The sequence below is a fragment of the Manihot esculenta genome, chromosome 6, assembly GCF_001659605.2.
Source record: "Manihot esculenta cultivar AM560-2 chromosome 6, M.esculenta_v8, whole genome shotgun sequence".
In the NCBI taxonomy this organism is placed as follows: Eukaryota; Viridiplantae; Streptophyta; class Magnoliopsida; order Malpighiales; family Euphorbiaceae; genus Manihot; species Manihot esculenta.
In genome coordinates this window covers 28,733,906-28,754,167 of record NC_035166.2, presented here as the reverse complement: position 1 = coordinate 28,754,167, position 20,262 = coordinate 28,733,906, and the positions used below count along the sequence as shown (strand labels likewise).

At 36.6% G+C, this 20,262-nt stretch overlaps 1 long non-coding RNA gene and 1 pseudogene across 1 annotated transcript; both read left to right on the top strand.

Moving 5' to 3' along the window:
• Positions 1-4,727: 4,727 nt before the first annotated feature.
• Positions 4,728-6,482, top strand: LOC122723827. The gene is made up of 3 exons (XR_006351039.1): positions 4,728-5,352; positions 5,449-5,496; positions 6,454-6,482. It is a non-coding gene; the product is annotated as an uncharacterized LOC122723827 (long non-coding RNA).
• Positions 6,483-17,186: 10,704 nt separating this feature from the next.
• Positions 17,187-19,454, top strand: LOC110617968 (annotated as a pseudogene).
• The last annotated feature ends 808 nt before the right edge of the window (positions 19,455-20,262 follow it).

Below are 20,262 nucleotides of genomic sequence, written 5' to 3'. Positions count from 1 at the left end.
GGAATTGAAAGATTAGTGGTGGTGGTGCTGATCAGGGAAGAGGTGGTGGGAAGATTGGTGGTGGGAAGATTGGAGGTGGTAGTGCTGATCGGGGAAGTATGTCAAGGGTTCTTAAGGGTTTTCAAGGTGGGAATTTTAATCCACTTCATAATTTTTAGGAAATTTATGAGAAAATCAATAAAGTTAAAAGGAAATTGAGAAAATATGAGGGAGAAGAAAGATTAAAAAGAGAAAAAAAAAAAAAAAGAGAATCATATAAAAGGAAATAGAGAAGATATGAAAGAGAAGGAAGATGGAGGGTTAAGGGCATTTTTGGAAAAAATTCTCACCTCTCACCTTGACTCTTTGACTAAACGGCTATTTTGGACAGAAGGACTATGAATTTGGACGAAAGAGAAAGTGAGGGACTTAAATGTTGGGTCGGTAAAATAGAGGGACAGAAGTGTTAATTGCGTTAAACCTCAGGGACTAAAAAGTAATTTTCTCACCCAGTAATTATGTTTGTAATCTGCTTAGTTTTTCTACCCCTTATCGGGTTCTTTTGTTATCTTATGTATGTCCTACGGGCTCTCTATCAGGGGTTGTCTCAAGGGTTATTTCTTCGGGTTCAGATCTCTTTTCTTCATTACCCTTTGTTGTGAATTTTCGAAGGGTGTCATCCCTTATTTGTCTTTCAATCTCGTCCTTCAACTGTGGACATTCTTTTGTTGTATGGCTATGATCTTTATGAAAACGATAATATTTTGTCTTGTCTCGTTTCTCTGCCTTTTCAGGATTGAGCTTGGGTAGCCACATGATTTCTTTATCATTTTTCATGATCAACATCAAGATACAAGTTTGTGAGTCACTTAGCGGAGTATAATTATTATACTTACTTTGTTCGTCCCTCTTTCACGAGATGGGATAGCTCTTGTGATCTCCTTTATGTCCTCGTCTCTTGGGCTTTTAACTTTGCTTCTGATTTGCTCTCTTGTCTTCTTTCAGTACCTGGACTTTATCATCCAATCTGATATACTTTTGGGCTTTACTTATCAACCGTTGATACGTTGCGGCTAGATTTTTAATTAAGGAATCCATGAATTTGATATTGCGGATTTCTTTCTTCAATGCCTCACACGTTATATCATGATTTAACTCTTCCACCTGTATAGCTTCAGTATTGAAACAGAAAATAAAACTACTTAAAGACTCGCCCTCGCCTTGGTGGATCTTTTGTAGGTTAGAGGAAAGTTTTTTACGAGATATACAAGTAATAAATTTGGATTTGAATATCATAGCAAATTGTGTAAAGTTTTGAATTAAACCTAGGCTTAAGTGTTGGTACCATTTTTTAGTCAAACCTGTGAGTGTTGACTAAAACGCTCGGCATAACACAAAATTATTGACATCCTGAAACCGCATGATCATCTTGAAAATGGCCAGATAGCTTATGAGGTCTGTTGTTCTATTGTACTTGTCTAAGCTGGATAGTTTGAACTTGATAGGAAAGGTTTCTGCTAATATTTCTTCTGGAAAAGGTGAGACACTATCTAAACTTAAATCATCTTCTTGTTCCTTTTGGTATCTTTATATGGCCTCTACTAGCTTCCAATCCACTCCTTTCGGAGCTTCGTCCGATTTATTTTTAGATTTGACCCTTCCTTTTGGCCGCTTCTGTTTGGGCCCTTGGAGTGTCTACAGAGGCTTCATTCCTTCTTCCAAAGTCCATTTTTTACGCCTCTTCCCGAGCCTTACACGACTCGAAAGTAGCCGGCAGCCTTTAGATATACTAGAGTATCTGTTTATTGTTTAAATTATTGAGGTCTACTTCGTTGACCATTGGGAGCGTGTTTTCTCTGTTATCTGGGGTAGAAAAAATGATGACTCCCTCATTGGTAGTGATATTAACAACAGCCCTAGAACTATAGGCCATTTTGAGAGTAAGGAATGATAATAAGAAACCGATCGTGATCCAAATGAATATAGGAAATTTAATGAATTTTCTGCAACAGAACCAAATAATATTGTTGAGATTAGATTGATAATGTGGCCGAATGGAACTATGCTGCGATTGGCCAAAACCTGCAAAGGAGATAACGTGAGGTGATGGTAGGTGCTCACGGTAGGTACTCCAATGCTAGAGTCAATATCTAGACAAGTAGAGAAAATATAATGAATTGCTTAGAGTTTTAGTGTTTGAGAATAGCGTACATTTATCTCTGCGATTCTTCTCTTTTTATACTGTAAGAGGTAGAAATGAATATGATATTTTTCAGATAATCCGGCATTAATGTAGTAGTCTGTTTGATATAGGATATCACCAGCTAGTAGGTAGAAATCCTGCAAATCACATGCACAATGGAAATATACTAAACTGTGTTTGATAACAGTAACTTCGTATAAGCTCGTCTTGTTGATGAAAGGACTAGTCTTCTAATAATGACCTAGGTGTTAAAATGTTTGGATCTTCTCTTCCTCATATTGATCTGCATTTTCTACGTGTTTGATTATTATCACGTGTCGCTGCACAATAGAAACAACTTACACGTTATTTTAGACGGATATTATATAACATCAATAACTAATAGTTTATCATTAATTATTTAATTTATTATTTTTAATACAATAAATCATTATTATTTGTATAGGATATATATAGTATAAGTATAACAATGAATAATTTTAATTATTGATTTTAAAATTTAATCATTTATAAAACAATTAGTTTTGGTGTTTTATGATTTTAATACCAAATTATCCTGAATATATCGATTCAAAATTAGTTTAAAAATATCATAATATAAAATTAATAAAATATATTAGTTTAATCAATTTAATATTATAAATATTGTAGTAATAAGAATTTTTTATTTATCTAATAATCCTTATTATATAATAAAACTATGAAGTATATAATCTTTTAAAAAATTATTGTAGTCTATACAATAGATTCTAATTAAATAAATAGTGTATTAACTATTAGCTTTGCCTTAATATAATAAAATTTAAAATTAACAATTTTTCATTTTTATTTTACATAAAATATTTAATTTTACATTTAGTTATTTAAAAGATATCACTAATTTTTTTATTATCAATTATTCATTTATAATATTTTTAATATAATAAAATATCAAGTTTCTTTTTATTTTCTTTTAGTAATATTAGTATTTTAATTATTTATAAATAAAAATAATATTATAAAAAATTATTTTAAATAAATATATTTTTTTTATAAATTTAATTTAGCAAATAGAATGTTAGTTGTTAAAAAATACTGTTATAAAAATTTCATTATTAAAGGCTACACATAATAGTGAAGAATGAATTTTGTTCAGTAGAAAATTTTGTTGATTTAAATTTTAGAATATATCTTATATTAAAAGTTTTAGCGACGAAATATTTTATTTAGCAAGAGTTACATCATATCATATTCATTATTAGCGACGATTTAAACATGCGTCACTAATTATTAATTTCTCAAATACAAGTTTTTGTTATTTTGGTTATTTTTTTAATGTTATTCTAGACTATAATAAAATTAAATGTTAATATAACTTCTTAATAATTTTTTTTAAATATTAATATAATTTTAGTTAAAATAAAATTTTACTAGAATGATTTAATTAAATTAAATTTTGAAATAAAAAATTAAAAATATTATTCTTATATCTGAGAAGGGGTATTTTGACAGTGCAAATATTCTCCTTCTTCCCATATTTATAAATTGTAGATAATTATTACAGTAATATAACAAGTTATAATGCTTGCCCAATGCTGTGAGTACAATTCAATAATTTTAATTCTATAAATAAAAACCCAAATGAAGAAAATTACAATACATAAGAAAAAAATTAAAATTTTAAAAATAAAAAAATTTACAATTTCACAATAAAAAATAAATAGGAAAACTTTATTTTAAATAGTAAAAATAAAAGATTTATAATTATTTGTAATGATTATTAGTTATATTTAATGTTAAAAAAATTAAAAAGTGAAGGATTTTTAAATTTTTATAATTTATAATAATAGCAATGGAAAAAAATAAAAAGAGATCTAATAAATTTTATTTTATTCACTTATGAAAATGAAAAGTCAAATTTTCACATTGAATATGTAAATAATGAATAATTTTAATTTTATAAATGAAAAACCAAAGAAAAGAAATTAAAAAAGCAACGAAAAATTTTAAAAATAATTTTTTTTGGAAAATTAAATTTTCATAATAAGAGAGTAAATGGGTATAATTTCATAACATATATAACATAACATAAAATCTAACAAATTTTTAAAGTTTTATAATTTATAATGCAGTAAATACAATGAATAAAAAAATAAAGTAATTAATGAAAAGAAAAAAAAATTAAAAAGTGTTTATTTAATAAAATTTATTTTGTTTATTAATGAAAAGGAAAAAGAAGAAAAATGTGGTTTATATTGATTTTATAATCGAATAAGCTTTTACTGCAATTATGAAATTTTTTAAGTAATGTTATCTTTCCATATAAATATCGAACACTTTTAATTTCATAAAGAAAAAGAACAAATATCTATTTATAATAAAAAAATATAATATAAAAAATAATAAAAATAAAAAATTAATTTCTAAATAATAAAATTTTCATTTTAAATTTTATGACAAGTGTATAGATCTTATAATATTTTTAAAAATCGTGTCATAAAATTTTATGACACTTTTAATTTCATAAAGAAGTAGGGAAATTCACCTTTATTAGGTAAATAAAATGTTGAGACTCTTGAATGTTTTCAAAAGAAGTAGGGAAATTCACCTTTATTAGGTTCAATCCTTATTTTCTTGCCTCTCTGGTCTAAGCTTCAATATGTTACTTGGGGCTATTGCTTAGCAACTGATATTACTAGATCTCTTTTCCCTTCAATCTGCAAACACTTATTTTTGTTCATCCCACTGTTTGCAAAACTGATTTTTGTTATAATTCATCCGAAATTGGTGTCTGATTTCTTAAAATTTAAGATGGGACGTTTTTGAAGATCTTTGTATTAAAATTAAAGTAATATATTAAACCAATCATGTCAACCCACCTGTTTTCACTTCTCATCTATTATTCATCAAATTTTGGTTAACACGTTATCTATTCTGTTGGTTTAGAGGATAGGTATTTCAGTATAGATTGTACTTAACTTTTTTCCATTGCATCTGTTTCTCAAATATCATGGACAGTTCCAAACAAAGGTAATGGCCTTGATCTGGAGAAATATTCATGGACACAGACCCTACAAGAGGTTAATGTACTTGTTCCAGTTCCTTCTGGTACTAAATCAAGGTTTGTTGTATGTGACATAAAGAAAAAACATCTGAAAGTTGGTCTAAAGGGTCAGCCTCCAATAATTGAGGTAACTTTGAAAGTACAGTTGTTTTTGTGTTGAAATCAATATCTTTTAGTTTGCTTGGATTATTTTCCCTCATTGTGTGTCTTCAAATACTTGCAGGGAGAGCTTTACAAGCCTATCAAGGTGGACGATTGCTATTGAGCATAGGTATGTCAAAGTATTTCATGCTTTAGAAATGCACCAAGTATGTTTTTTCTGTGCCATAATATTGAATATAAATATTTTTTGTGGCTTTGAGCAACCTTTGGTAAGCTTTATCAATTTATTTTTATATAAAGCTTAGGAAATCTTAGTAGCATTTTAAATATTCATTTCATATCTGAATTAAATATCAAACAAATTTAGAAATATCAATTTTTTTTATTAAAAACGTAGAGAAGGAGGAGGGATTGAGGTGTTAAACTGAATATCTTATAGTTTCAATTAAATATACTTACGGCTAGCTTAGACCCATTAGTGATAAGTAAAAATAATTAAATATATATTCTAGTATTCAAATAAAATAATATTAAATAGGTTTGATTTAGATTATTTCACTATCTATTTACTTGTGTTGAAACATAATTAGAAATGAAATTTGTAATTAGAACCAAAAATAATGAAAATAACTAAATCTTCATTATATAATGAAAAGTAACTTTTATATTATTTAATTGCAAAATTAACACTTATAAATACCAAATTTTATTTATGAGTTTTATAAAAAAATTTCATAAATAAATAGACCAATATGCATCCTATTTGTTGTGGTTTTTATTTAAACGGAGGAAAATAGTATTCTTAATTTTTTAAAAAAATTTGAAATATTATTTTGGCATATTATGGATACGAACCTCCATAAATAGCGGTGAGCCTCCAAGCTATTGCGTATCAAAAAATCTAGCTTGTGTTTGATGGCTTCCATGGAGTTTCATCTTCTTCCCATCTTTGCTTTACTTTTCGTAAGCAAACATTACAATAATCTATGGTTTCCGGCTCCTTCATTTAGAAAGTTTTATGCAAAATGTCTTTGATTTCTTTTTTATCCTTTTTATTTATTTTCTTGATTTATTGATAAAAAATATTAATATATAAATTTAATTATATATATATATTTTTTTATAGCAGATAGTGCTAGTGACAACGACTGCTGAAAGAAGTGATGTCTCTGTGCCTGCCGAAGTATATTGGCATTCCAAGTTACCAAATACTCCAATTCCACAAGATCTTTTGAATCTTATTCAACGTACGTGATTTATTTTGATATTAATTATAATTTTTTTAAATTTTTATTATTAAATTAATTTATAGTATGAAATTACTTATTTTTTTATGCTCAAATATAAGGTATATGAAGAATTTTTATTTTATATCATATTTAAATTTTCTGAGTCGTTATTTAAAAATATATATTCTTTCGTTATTGATTTATACAAAAATACATGTAATTTTTAAGAAAAGAGAAAAAAGGAAATATTATTTTAAAATAAGATAAGAACAATAAAAGATGACAAGAAAGAAAGGGGATTTATTTAAGATTAAGTTTTATAATTTTTAAAAATCTGTATATTATTATGTTGAAGTTTATGAAATGAATTATGAGAATTTAGTAAGTGTTTAATAATGATGTTATTATTATCAAAATAGATTTAAAAAAATTATTATAAATTATTAATTATATACTTTAATTATAATAATAAATTAATAATAATCAGTCTGAAATTTATTATATTTAACTCTATTACCTTCTTTCAAAAAAAAAAAAAAACTATATTACTACTGAGTATAAGGCATTAATTTATTTACATTTTTATTGTAACAACCCGGAAATCCGGACCGCTACCGGCGCTAGGATCCAGATCGGCGTAAGGCCGCCGGGACCCGTAGCAAGCCTAACATATAACCTGTAAACCTGCTTAATCCCGTACATGATCAACAATACTCATAAACCTGTAAACATTCTCATATAACAACCAAGCTCAACCTGTACATAAACATAAACGTAACATAAACCTCCACTGGAGCCCTCATCAAATGCTCCAATGGGGTATCTCATCATACATAAGCTTGGTTGAAACATAACCTCATATCTCATATCATAAAGACCATGTACATACAAGTGGGATTAACAATCTGTATTGGTCAAGCACAACTCTATCCTCAATATTCAAATTACATAACATAACTTAAAACACTTTTACGTTACATCATAATACAATTGTCATGTCCACAATCTAACTATTACATAAACATATCTTCCATACTCTGGCTAACCTCCTGATCTACCCTGCACCTGCACATCTGGGGTTAGGGGAGAGGGGTGAGCTATAAATCCCAGTGAGCAGAATAGAGAAAACATATATTAAATATTTCATGCTTCCATGAAATGCAACACATCACAAACATATCACATAAGGATGGTATTGTCACCTATAGTCCTCAACATAGTCCAATCGTGCCAGGGGCGTAGAATGGGCCTCACTGGTCTTTCTCTTACATACATAACATAACATAACATTCCAATATGCCAGGGGCGTAGAATGGGCCTCACTGGTCTTTCTCTTAACATAGTCTAGGGGCGTAGAATGGGCCTCATTGGCAATCCATACCGTATCATCATCATATCATACCATAGGAGGACTAGAGGATCATCCAATAGCCAATCCGCATCCACATCATATTATGCAATGCAACATATTCGTGAATACTAATGCAAACAACCTAAAATATCACATGGCATATATGATGCATGAACATGCTCCAAAAAGTTATATTACATTTATTTAAAAACTTAAGGTTCATTCCACTCACCTCTGGCTGAAGCTCTACAGACTCCGAAGCAGCTATCTTACTGCTGAGGTCCTCGGTTCCTCGGGTCCGAACCTACACAGGTGGACTCCAATGAGGGACCAATCATACATAAACATAACTCTAATAAACTCCCCAAAAACCCCCTAAAACATCAGGAAAACATCACATAGAAATATGCATGAAATGGCTGAACAGGGCACTTTTGGCGGCACCTTCGGCGGCCAAAAGTCCTGGACAGATCCGAAAGTCGGGCACTTTTGGCGGCACCTTCGGCGGCCGAAAGTCCCAGACAGAGACGAAAGTCTCTTTTCGGGGGCAACTTCGGCAGCCGAATGCTACCTCCACAAAGGGGGTTCGGCGGCCGAAACTCCCTTCGGCTGCCGAACCTGGTTTCTGCCAAAGGGCAGAAACTTGGTTCAAACGAACCTCTTGCCTCCCAAAACCTCTAATCATGCATAATCTTGCTCTACAACATGCATACTTCACATACATTACACCTAGGGGTCTCAAACTATCATATACCCCATCTACAACACTTCCAACAACACATAAACAAGCTACATTGTTCATCAAAGCATCAAAACCCATAAACTCATCAATAAGCCTAAACATGCATCTTTACCCATAAATCAACTTAAAACTTACTTAAAACATACATTGAGCTTAAGATCGGCTCTTACCTCTTGAAGATCGAGAGAGAGACGACCTAAACTCGGAGATCCAAGCAAATGGGCTCCTGAGTCTCCCAAGCTCCAAAAATTGTTTTAAAAGCTCAAAACCTTCAATGCAAGCTCAAGACTTAAGAAAAATGGTGGGGATTTGGAGGAAGAACAAAAGATTTGGGAGAGGGAGGTTGGAAGCTAGCTGTGGCCGAAAATTGGAGAAAACTCACCCATTTCGGCTAAGTCCCCTTTTTATAGGTGGCTGGCCAGGCCACGTTCGGGGGCCGAATGTGCCTCCGAATCCATGCAATGTTCGGCGGCCGAACTTGACTTTCGGCGGCCGAACCTGGACTTCCCTCACTCATGCTTTCGGGGGCCTAACGTGCCTCCAAAACGCATGCATGTTCGGCGGCCGAACTTGACTTTCGGCAGCCGAACCTGAGTTTTCCTCCAAAGACTTTTCATGCAAAAACTCATTTAAAATCGTATTTAAAATCATTAAAACATGAAAACATTTCATGAAAACATGCTTTTACCCTTCTAGAGGTTTCCGACATCCGAGATTCCACCGGACGGTAGGAATTCCGATACCGGAGTCTAGCCGGGTATTACATTCTCCCCCCCTTAAGAACATTCGTCCCCGAATGTTCCTCAACTAACACATGCATAGCATACAACATATCATACATACATAACACACAAGCACATAGAGATCTAACCTTAAAAGAGATGGGGATACTGTTGGAGCATGGACTCCCGTGTCTCCCAGGTACACTCCTCAATATTGTGGTGGTTCCAAAGGACTTTCACCATCGGGATTTCCTTGTTTCTCAACTTTCTGACCTGAGTGTCAAGAATCCGCACTGGCTGCTCTACATAGGTGAGATCCTCTTGGATCTCCACATCAGGCTCACTAAGAACCTTGCCCGGATCTGACACGTACTTTCTCAACATTGAAACATGGAAAACCGGATGGATTCTTTGCATTGAAGCAGGTAAATCCAGCTTGTACGACACATTCCCAATCTTTTGCAAGATTTCAAAGGGTCCAATGTATCGTGGGGCTAGTTTACCTTTCTTCCCGAAACGAACCACTCCTTTCATAAGAGACACCTTGAGCAATACCAGATCTCCTTCCTGAAACTCTACCTGTCTCCTGCGAATGTCTGCATAACTTTTCTGCCTACTCATAGCAGTCTTGATCCTTTCTCTGATAATGGGTACCACCTTGCTGGTGATCTCAACAAGCTCAGGCCCTGCTAAGGACCTCTCTCCAACTTCCTCCCAACAGACAGGTGATCTGCACTTCCTCCCATACAAAGCTTCATATGGAGCCATCCCTATGCTAGCATGATGACTGTTATTGTAGGCAAACTCTACCAAGGGTAAATGCTGCCTCCAAGAACCGCCAAAATCTAGCACACACATTCTGAGCATATCTTCTATTGTCTGGATGGTCCTCTCTGACTGTCCATCAGTCTGGGGATGGAAGGCAGTACTGAAATCCAACCTGGTACCCATAGCACTCTGTAGACTCCGCCAAAACCTGGAGGTGAACTGGGGCCCTCTATCTGACACTATTGAAACAGGAACCCCATGCAACCTGACCACTTCATCCACATAGATCTGCGCTAACTTATCCACAGAGTAGTTGCTCCTAACAGGGATGAAGTGAGCAGATTTAGTAAGTCTGTCCACAATCACCCATATGGAGTCTAATCTGTTGGACGTTGCCGGTAACCCCACTACAAAATCCATGGTGATATTCTCCCATTTCCACTCTGGAATAGGTAGCGGGTTAAGCATTCCAGCCGGCTTCTGATGTTCCAACTTCACCCTCTGACATACCTCGCAGGCTGACACAAACTGTGCCACTTCCCTCTTCATAGCTGGCCACCAATATACTCTCTTCAGATCCTGATACATTTTGGTGGCTCCTGGGTGAACACTGTACCTTGCATTATGAGCTTCTCTCATAATGTCTCCTTTCAATCCCACGTCATCTGGTACACATAGTCTGTTCCCATAGCGGAGGATCCCCTTATCATCAAATCTGAACTCTTCACTCTTGCCTGACTGAACAGTCCTGGAAATCTTCACTAACTCTGGGTCCTCGTGCTGTTTCTGAGCCACCTGCTCCAGAAACACAGGTGTCACTCTCATCTGGGCTATTAAAGCACCTGTACCAGACAACTCCAACTGTAGACCTTCATCCATGAGCTTGTAAAACTCCTTCACCACTGGTCTCCTTTCTGCCATGATGTGGGATAGACTGCCTAGTGACTTCCGGCTTAGGGCGTCTGCCACGACATTCGCCTTACCCGGATGGTACTGGATCTTGCAATCATAGTCACTGAGCAGTTCTACCCATCTTCTCTGTCGTAAATTCAAATCTCTCTGACTCAAGATGTGATGCAGGCTCTTATGATCTGTGAAGATCTCACATTTTACCCCATAGAGGTAATGCCTCCACATCTTGAGTGCAAAGATGACTGCTGCCATCTCAAGATCGTGTGTGGGGTAATTCAACTCGTGCTTCTTCAGCTGCCTAGAAGCATAAGCAATCACCCTCTCATTCTGCATAAGCACACAACCCAGTCCCACACGGGACGCATCACAAAAGACTGTAAAGTCCTCACCACTAGATGGCAGAGCTAAAACTGGTGCTGAAGTTAACCTCTTCTTGAGCTCCTCAAAACTTTCTTCACACTGATCGGTCCATACGAACCTCTGGTTCTTTCTGGTCAATCTGGTTAGAGGAGCTGCAATCTTTGAGAAGTCCTGAACGAACCTCCTGTAATAACCAGCCAAACCCAAGAAACTTCTTATCTCTGTCACTGAGGTGGGTCTAGGCCAGTTAGTCACAGCCTCTATCTTCTTGGGGTCTACTTCAATTCCATCCTCTGACACTACATGCCCCAAGAACGAGATGCTCCTCAACCAGAACTCACACTTGGAGAACTTGGCATACAAGCCATGTTCCCTCAAGGTCTGCAGAACTATCCTCAGATGATGGGCATGCTCCTCTGCATTCCTGGAATACACTAAGATATCATCTATGAAGACAATAACAAAGTGATCCAGGTACTGTCTAAACACTCTATTCATGAGGTCCATGAATGCTGCAGGGGCGTTGGTCAGCCCGAACGGCATCACAAGGAACTCATAATGCCCATATCTGGTCCTGAAGGCTGTCTTTGGCACATCCTCTTCTCTGATCCTCAGCTGATGGTACCCAGATCTCAGATCTATTTTGGAGAAACAACCCGCTCCTGCTAGCTGGTCGAATAGATCGTCGATCCTTGGCAATGGGTACTTATTCTTGGTAGTGACTTTGTTCAACTGCCTATAGTCGATACAAAGTCTAAGGGATCCATCCTTCTTTCTTACAAACAAGACTGGAGCACCCCAAGGTGAGGTACTCGGTCGGATGAAGCCCTTGTCTACCAGTTCTTGCAACTGTTCTTTCAATTCTTTCAACTCAGCTGGTGCCATCCTGTAGGGAGGGATAGAGATCGGTCTAGTTCCAGGCATCAGTTCAATCTCGAACTCTATCTCCCTAACAGGTGGTAGACCTGGCAACTCGTCTGGGAACACATCTAAAAACTCATTGACCACTGGCACTGCGGCGGGTTCTCTAATCTGACTGTCTAGCTCTCTCACATGAGCCAAATACCCCTGACATCCCCTCCTAAGCAACCTACGAGCCTGAAGAGATGAGATCAAACCTCTAGGTGTACCCCTCTTGTCTCCTCTAAAGACGACCTCTGATCCATCCTGACCTCTGAACCTGACTACCTTGTCCCTGCAGTCCAAGGTAGCGCCATGGGTAGATAACCAGTCCATCCCTAGAATGACGTCAAAATCTGTCAACTCTAGAACCACAAGGTCGGCGGACATGCATCTCCCCTCAACAAAAACTGGACTACACTGACAGACTGACTCTGCCACTGATGGATCACACTTGGGTCCACTGACCCAGAGAGGACACTCTAACCCAGAGACCATTAATCCCAACCTCTCTACGGCCCTTGGAGCAATAAAAGAATGAGATGCACCAGGGTCCATTAATGCATACACATCAGAACACCCAATGACTAAATTACCTGCCACCACGGTGTTAGATGCATCTGCCTCCTGCTGTGTCATGGTGAAGATCCTTGCTGGAGCTGACGGACCCTCACCTCTGAACCCTGCTGAAGAAGAGGCTGACCCTCTCCCTCTGCCTCTGCCACTGGCCTGTGTCATGGCTGGAGCTACTGGCTGTGCTACGCTACCAGAAGCTGTCTGCTGAGACTGTGTCACAAAAGCTGCTCTAGGACACTCTCGTGCCATGTGTCCCTCCTGCCCACATCTGAAGCAGGCTGATGTCCCAACCAGACATACTCCTCTGTGCGGCCTCCCACATTTCTTACATACTGCATTATCTACACCTGAGCTCGAGCCACTTCCTAATCCCAGACCTGACTTGATCTTGTTCCAGAACTTGTTCTTCTTAAACTTCTTGGTGGTACTGCCCCACCTCTTACTTCCTGAGCTTAAGGAAGAAGGATCCACTTTTCCCTTACCTGGGGTTCTGGAACCAGAAGGCTGTGCTGCTGACTGTTTGACTTTTCCCTCGACGATAGCACTAGCCTCCATCCTCCTAGCCATGTCTACTATGGCGTGAAAACTCTCTCTATCCGCTGACTGTATCAAGGAGGAATACCTGGAATGGAGCTTCATGATATACCTCCTTGACTTCTTCTGGTCTGTATTAAGGTCCTGCCCAGCAAATGGCAGCAACTCCATAAACCTGTCAGTATATTCGTCTACACTCATGTCATCAGTTTGCCTCAACTGCTCGAATACTATCATCTTCAATTCTCTTGAACTATCAGGGAAAGCCCACCCTGCAAATTCATTAGCAAACTCCTCCCATGATAGACTATCCACCTTCGGTTTCACATAGCTCTTGAACCACTCACGGGCCTTCTTGCATTTTAGTGTGAACCCAGCCATCTGAATGGCTCTACTGTCATCCGCCCCTATCTCATCTGTTATCGCCTTGACCCTCTCAAGGTACACAAACGGGTCATCACCGGTTTCAAACTGGGGAGCACCCAACTTCATATAATCCGTCATTCTGACCTTGCTCCCTCCAGATGAGCTAGGTTGAGGTATTTGGGCTTCTGGGACGGTAGGTGCTGCTGGTGGTGGAGGAGGTGCAGCATCCCTTGAGATAGGGTTTGCTGGATTTGGGTGATAAGGTGGGGGTGGATACATAGGGTACTGTGGGTATGGTGGGTAATATGGTGGGTATGGCATCTGTGTGGGGTAAGGGCTAAAACTAGGGTAATCCGATGTACCTCCCATCGAATACCCGGGATTCTGTGAGAAAGGTGGGTAATGAGGTGGCTGAACAAAACCCGAGGCCTGAGTGCCTCCTTGGGACTCTCCCATGCCTTCCTCTAACATACTCATCCCCAAACTGCCATCCCTCCTCTGGTCCACATCCATGTCATCTCCCACATCTTCTGACATACCACCTTGAACTGTTCCTCGCACTGATCTGCTTCTTCCCAGATCTAAAGACCTTCTAGGGTCTCTCACTGCTCGGTCCCTGTTGGACCTGCTAGACATTGCCCTAGGCAATGCTGGAGGACGGGCGCTCATGCCCTCATCCTCAGGTGGTACTCCAGTCAATCTTGCTGATCGACGAGTTCCTCTCATCTTGTTTTCTGAAAAACAGTACACATAGCACAAACATCAGCATCATATGGTTCATGTGGGCACACATGAACCCTCATCACATACATAACATATCATTTATGCACATGCATATAATCATGGCATATCACATCATCATGCAAGACAGGACTCCACATCCTATCCTAGTGGACATGACCTTTCCTATTGTGCTTGACCTGCTATAACATCTATGAGCCCGACACTCTAGGTCCGACCATATGAACCTAGGGCTTTGATACCACTCTGTAACAGCCCGGAAATCCGGACCGCTACCGGCGCTAGGATCCAGATCGGCGTAAGGCCGCCGGGACCCGTAGCAAGCCTAACATATAACCTGTAAACCTGCTTAATCCCGTACATGATCAACAATACTCATAAACCTGTAAACATTCTCATATAACAACCAAGCTCAACCTGTACATAAACATAAACGTAACATAAACCTCCACTGGAGCCCTCATCAAATGCTCCAATGGGGTATCTCATCATACATAAGCTTGGTTGAAACATAACCTCATATCTCATATCATAAAGACCATGTACATACAAGTGGGATTAACAATCTGTATTGGTCAAGCACAACTCTATCCTCAATATTCAAATTACATAACATAACTTAAAACACTTTTACGTTACATCATAATACAATTGTCATGTCCACAATCTAACTATTACATAAACATATCTTCCATACTCTGGCTAACCTCCTGATCTACCCTGCACCTGCACATCTGGGGTTAGGGGAGAGGGGTGAGCTATAAAGCCCAGTGAGCAGAATAGAGAAAACATATATTAAATATTTCATGCTTCCATGAAATGCAACACATCACAAACATATCACATAAGGATGGTATTGTCACCTATAGTCCTCAACATAGTCCAATCGTGCCAGGGGCGTAGAATGGGCCTCACTGGTCTTTCTCTTACATACATAACATAACATAACATTCCAATATGCCAGGGGCGTAGAATGGGCCTCACTGGTCTTTCTCTTAACATAGTCTAGGGGCGTAGAATGGGCCTCACTGGCAATCCATACCGTATCATCATCATATCATACCATAGGAGGACTAGAGGATCATCCAATAGCCAATCCGCATCCACATCATATTATGCAATGCAACATATTCGTGAATACTAATGCAAACAACCTAAAATATCACATGGCATATATGATGCATGAACATGCTCCAAAAAGTTATATTACATTTATTTAAAAACTTAAGGTTCATTCCACTCACCTCTGGCTGAAGCTCTACAGACTCCGAAGCAGCTATCTTACTGCTGAGGTCCTCGGTTCCTCGGGTCCGAACCTACACAGGTGGACTCCAATGAGGGACCAATCATACATAAACATAACTCTAATAAACTCCCCAAAAACCCCCTAAAACATCAGGAAAACATCACATAGAAATATGCATGAAATGGCTGAACAGGGCACTTTTGGCGGCACCTTCGGCGGCCAAAAGTCCTGGACAGATCCGAAAGTCGGGCACTTTTGGCGGCACCTTCGGCGGCCGAAAGTCCCAGACAGAGACGAAAGTCTCTTTTCGGGGGCAACTTCGGCAGCCGAATGCTACCTCCACAAAGGGGGTTCGGCGGCCGAAACTCCCTTCGGCTGCCGAACCTGGTTTCTGCCAAAGGGCAGAAACTTGGTTCAAACGAACCTCTTGCCTCCCAAAACCTCTAATCATGCATAATCTTGCTCTACAACATGCATACTTCACATACATTACACCTAGGGGTCTCAAACTATCATATACCCCATCTACAACACTTCCAACAACACATAAACAAGCTACATTGTTCATCAAAGCATCAAAACCCATAAACTCATCAATAAGCCTAAACATGCATCTTTACCCATAAATCAACTTAAAACTTACTTAAAACATACATTGAGCTTAAGATCGGCTCTTACCTCTTGAAGATCGAGAGAGAGACGACCTAAACTCGGAGATCCAAGCAAATGGGCTCCTGAGTCTCCCAAGCTCCAAAACTTGTTTTAAAAGCTCAAAACCTTCAATGCAAGCTCAAGACTTAAGAAAAATGGTGGGGATTTGGAGGAAGAATAAAAGATTTGGGAGAGGGAGGTTGGAAGCTAGCTGTGGCCGAAAATGGGAGAAAACTCACCCATTTCGGCTAAGTCCCCTTTTTATAGGTGGCTGGCCAGGCCACGTTCGGGGGCCGAATGTGCCTCCGAATCCATGCAATGTTCGGCGGCCGAACTTGACTTTCGGCGGCCGAACCTGGACTTCCCTCACTCATGCTTTCGGGGGCCTAACGTGCCTCCAAAACGCATGCATGTTCGGCGGCCGAACTTGACTTTCGGCGGCCGAACCTGAGTTTTCCTCCAAAGACTTTTCATGCAAAAACTCATTTAAAATCGTATTTAAAATCATTAAAACATGAAAACATTTCATGAAAACATGCTTTTACCCTTCTAGAGGTTTCCGACATCCGAGATTCCACCGGACGGTAGGAATTCCGATACCGGAGTCTAGCCGGGTATTACATTTATAATAGATAAAAAATATTATTAAAATTATAATTTTATTTAATATATAATATTTTTTTTAAAATATATAATTATATATAATAAAAAAGTAAATACTCTTATAATAATTTTAAAAGTGATGTGAAATTACCACCTTAATGATATTAAGTTAATAATTTTATAAATGTTATTAAAATATTAGTATATTGCTATTTAAATTTTAAAATATAATAGCGTGTGATGTTTAATTATAAATAATTAAATAATTAATTTAAATTTCATTTTCACCGTGAACTTTGTAGTAATATAAATATAGTTAATGACCACATATTGCATATACTCGACATCTTAATTGTTTGAGCATATTTTCAGATGTGTCAATGGTAATTTATGTATTTTGAAACCTTTTAACCCATTTTGTGTATTGAGGACCTTTTATTAATTAGATATTCGAGAGGTTTTTTTTACTGTGTTTCAAATGATTAAATTAAATTATGTTTTAAGATGCGAATAATATCTTAAAAATCTTTTAATTACTAAGATATCTTATTTTCTATATCGATTTGTTTTGTAACTCAAAATAGATGTAGGAGATAAATATACCTTTTGGAATATGGAATTTAACATCGATCTTCCAGTAGAAGATAAAAGAGAGAAATATGGCAAGAGATATGAGAAAACATTTGAACAAGTCACTGCAGAAGATATTGCTGATAGAAGAGAGAAGTATGGAAAGCGCTATGAACAAGCTTTTGCAGAAAAAACTGCTGATAGAACAGAAAAGTACGGAAAGCGTTATGAAGATACTGCTGATAGAACAGAGAAGTATGGAAAGCGGTATGAAGATGCTGCTGATAGAATAGAGAAGTACGGGAAGAGGTATGAAGATGCTGCTGATAGAATAGAGAAGTACGGAAAGCGGTATGAAGATGCTGCTAATAGAACAAAGAAGTACGGGAAGCGGTATGAAGATGCTGCTGATAGAACAGAGAAGTACGGAAAGTGGTATGAAGATGCTGCTAATAGAACAGAGAAATACAGAAAGCGCTATGAAGATATTGCTGATAGAACAGAGAAGTACGGAAAGCGGTATGAAGATGCTGCTGATAGAACAGAGAAATACGGAAAGCGCTATGAAGATACTGCTGATAGAACAGAGAAGTACGGGAAGAGGTATGAAGATGCTGCTGATAGAACAGAGAAGTGTGGAAAGCGGTATGAAGATGTTGCTGTAGAACAGAGAAGTACGAAAAGCGGTATGAAAATGCTGCTGATAGAACAGAGAAGTACGGAAAGCAGTATGAAGATGTTGCTGATAGAACAGAAAAGTACGGAAAGCGGTATGAAAATGTCGCTGATAGAACAGAGAAATACGGAAAGCGCTATGAAGATACTGCTGATAGAACACAGAGGTACGGACAACGCTATGAACAAGCTTTTGCAGAGGATACTATCGATAGAAGAGAGAAGTATGGAAAGCGTTATGAGCAACCTTTTGTAGAAGATACTACTGATAGACGAGAAAAGTATGGAAAACGCTATGAGTAAGCTTTTGCAGAAGATACCACCGATAGAAGAGAGAAGTACGGAAAGCGCTATGAGCAATCTTTTGTAGAAGATACTACTGATAAACGAGAACAGTATGGAATACCCTATGAGCAAGCTTTTGCAGAAGATTCTACTGATAGAAGAGAGAAGTATGGAAAGCGTTATGAGCTTAAATTCAACAAACATGCTCTCCCTAACTCAACTGTGTTTTTCTTGCCTAATGATCTCCATGCAGGTAAAAATATGAGGCTCCATATAATTAAATCAGCAAATAAAGCTAGAATTTTGCCTCGACAAGTAGCCAACTCTCTGCCCTTTTCAACTAATAAGTTAGCAGAAATTATGAAGCATTTTTCGGTAAATTCTGAATAACGTCAAGGCAGAATGTTAAAGCAAACTGTAGAAGACTGTGAGTCACCGGGAATTAAAGGAGAAGATAGATTTTGCCCCACCTCTTTAGAGTCCTTAGTTGATTTCAGTGTGAAACATGTTGGAAACAAAGCTCAAGTCTTTATGAACGAGATAGATAAGCCTAAAAGGGAGCAAGAGTATACTATCAAAGAAGTAAAATTTATAGGAGGAAACCATGTGGTGTGCCACAAGCAAAAATATCCATATGCTGTGTATTATTGTCATGCACTCAACGGCACTAAGGTTTACACAGCTCAAGTGGTAGGAGCTGACGGCACAAAAGCTAAAGCAGTCGCAGTTTGCCACACAAATACCTCAGCTTGGAATCCAGGACACTTGGCCTTTTTGGTTCTGAACATGAAGCCAGGTGAAGGAACTGTTTGCCACTTCATTAGAAGTGATACTTTTGTCATGGTTTCCAATTAATTATGAGAAAAAGCTCCACAACCAATGTATTAAGCCATGCACGCTTAGAGTTCACTACTGCTGTTATCCTTAAGTTTATGTTAAATAAATGTTGAGCTTTAAATTACTTATTATCATCAACCGATAATGATATATATATTGCTCAATTTAAATATTTTCTTTTCAATTTATAACCTAAACAATGTTATTAAATATCCAAATTAAATTCTTAATTAATTTTAACCACCCAAACTCTGATCATTTCATTCCTCCAAATATATATGAAAAGTCCATGGGTATATATATTAATCATATTCATATTTATATATGAATAAAAATAAAGTAATAAATGGAAAGAAAAAAAAAAATAAAAAAAGTGTGTTATTTAAAAAATTTTATTTTATTCATTTATGAAAAGAAAAGGATGAAAAAAGTGTTTTAGTATTGATTTTATAATCGAATAAGATTTTACTTTAATTATGAAAAATTTGAAGTAATGTTATCTTTTTATATAAATATGGAATACTTTTAATTTCATAAATAAAAAGAACAAATGAAGAAAATTGTAAAAAGATAAAAAAATTCTAAAAAGATAAAAAACAAATAAAAACTTAAAAAATGAAAAATTATAATTTCAAAATTAGAAAATAATTATGGATATAATTTTTTTAAAATAGAAAAAAATCGAAACATATATAATATAAATTAATATTTTTATAATTTACAAATACAATAACAAATGAGAAAAAATGTAAAAAAACAATTTTAACTAAGAAATTTTATTTTATTCATTTACAAAAAGAATTAGAAAAAAATGTGTTGTACATTCAATTTATAATGTAATTATATTTTATTTGAATTATTAAATTT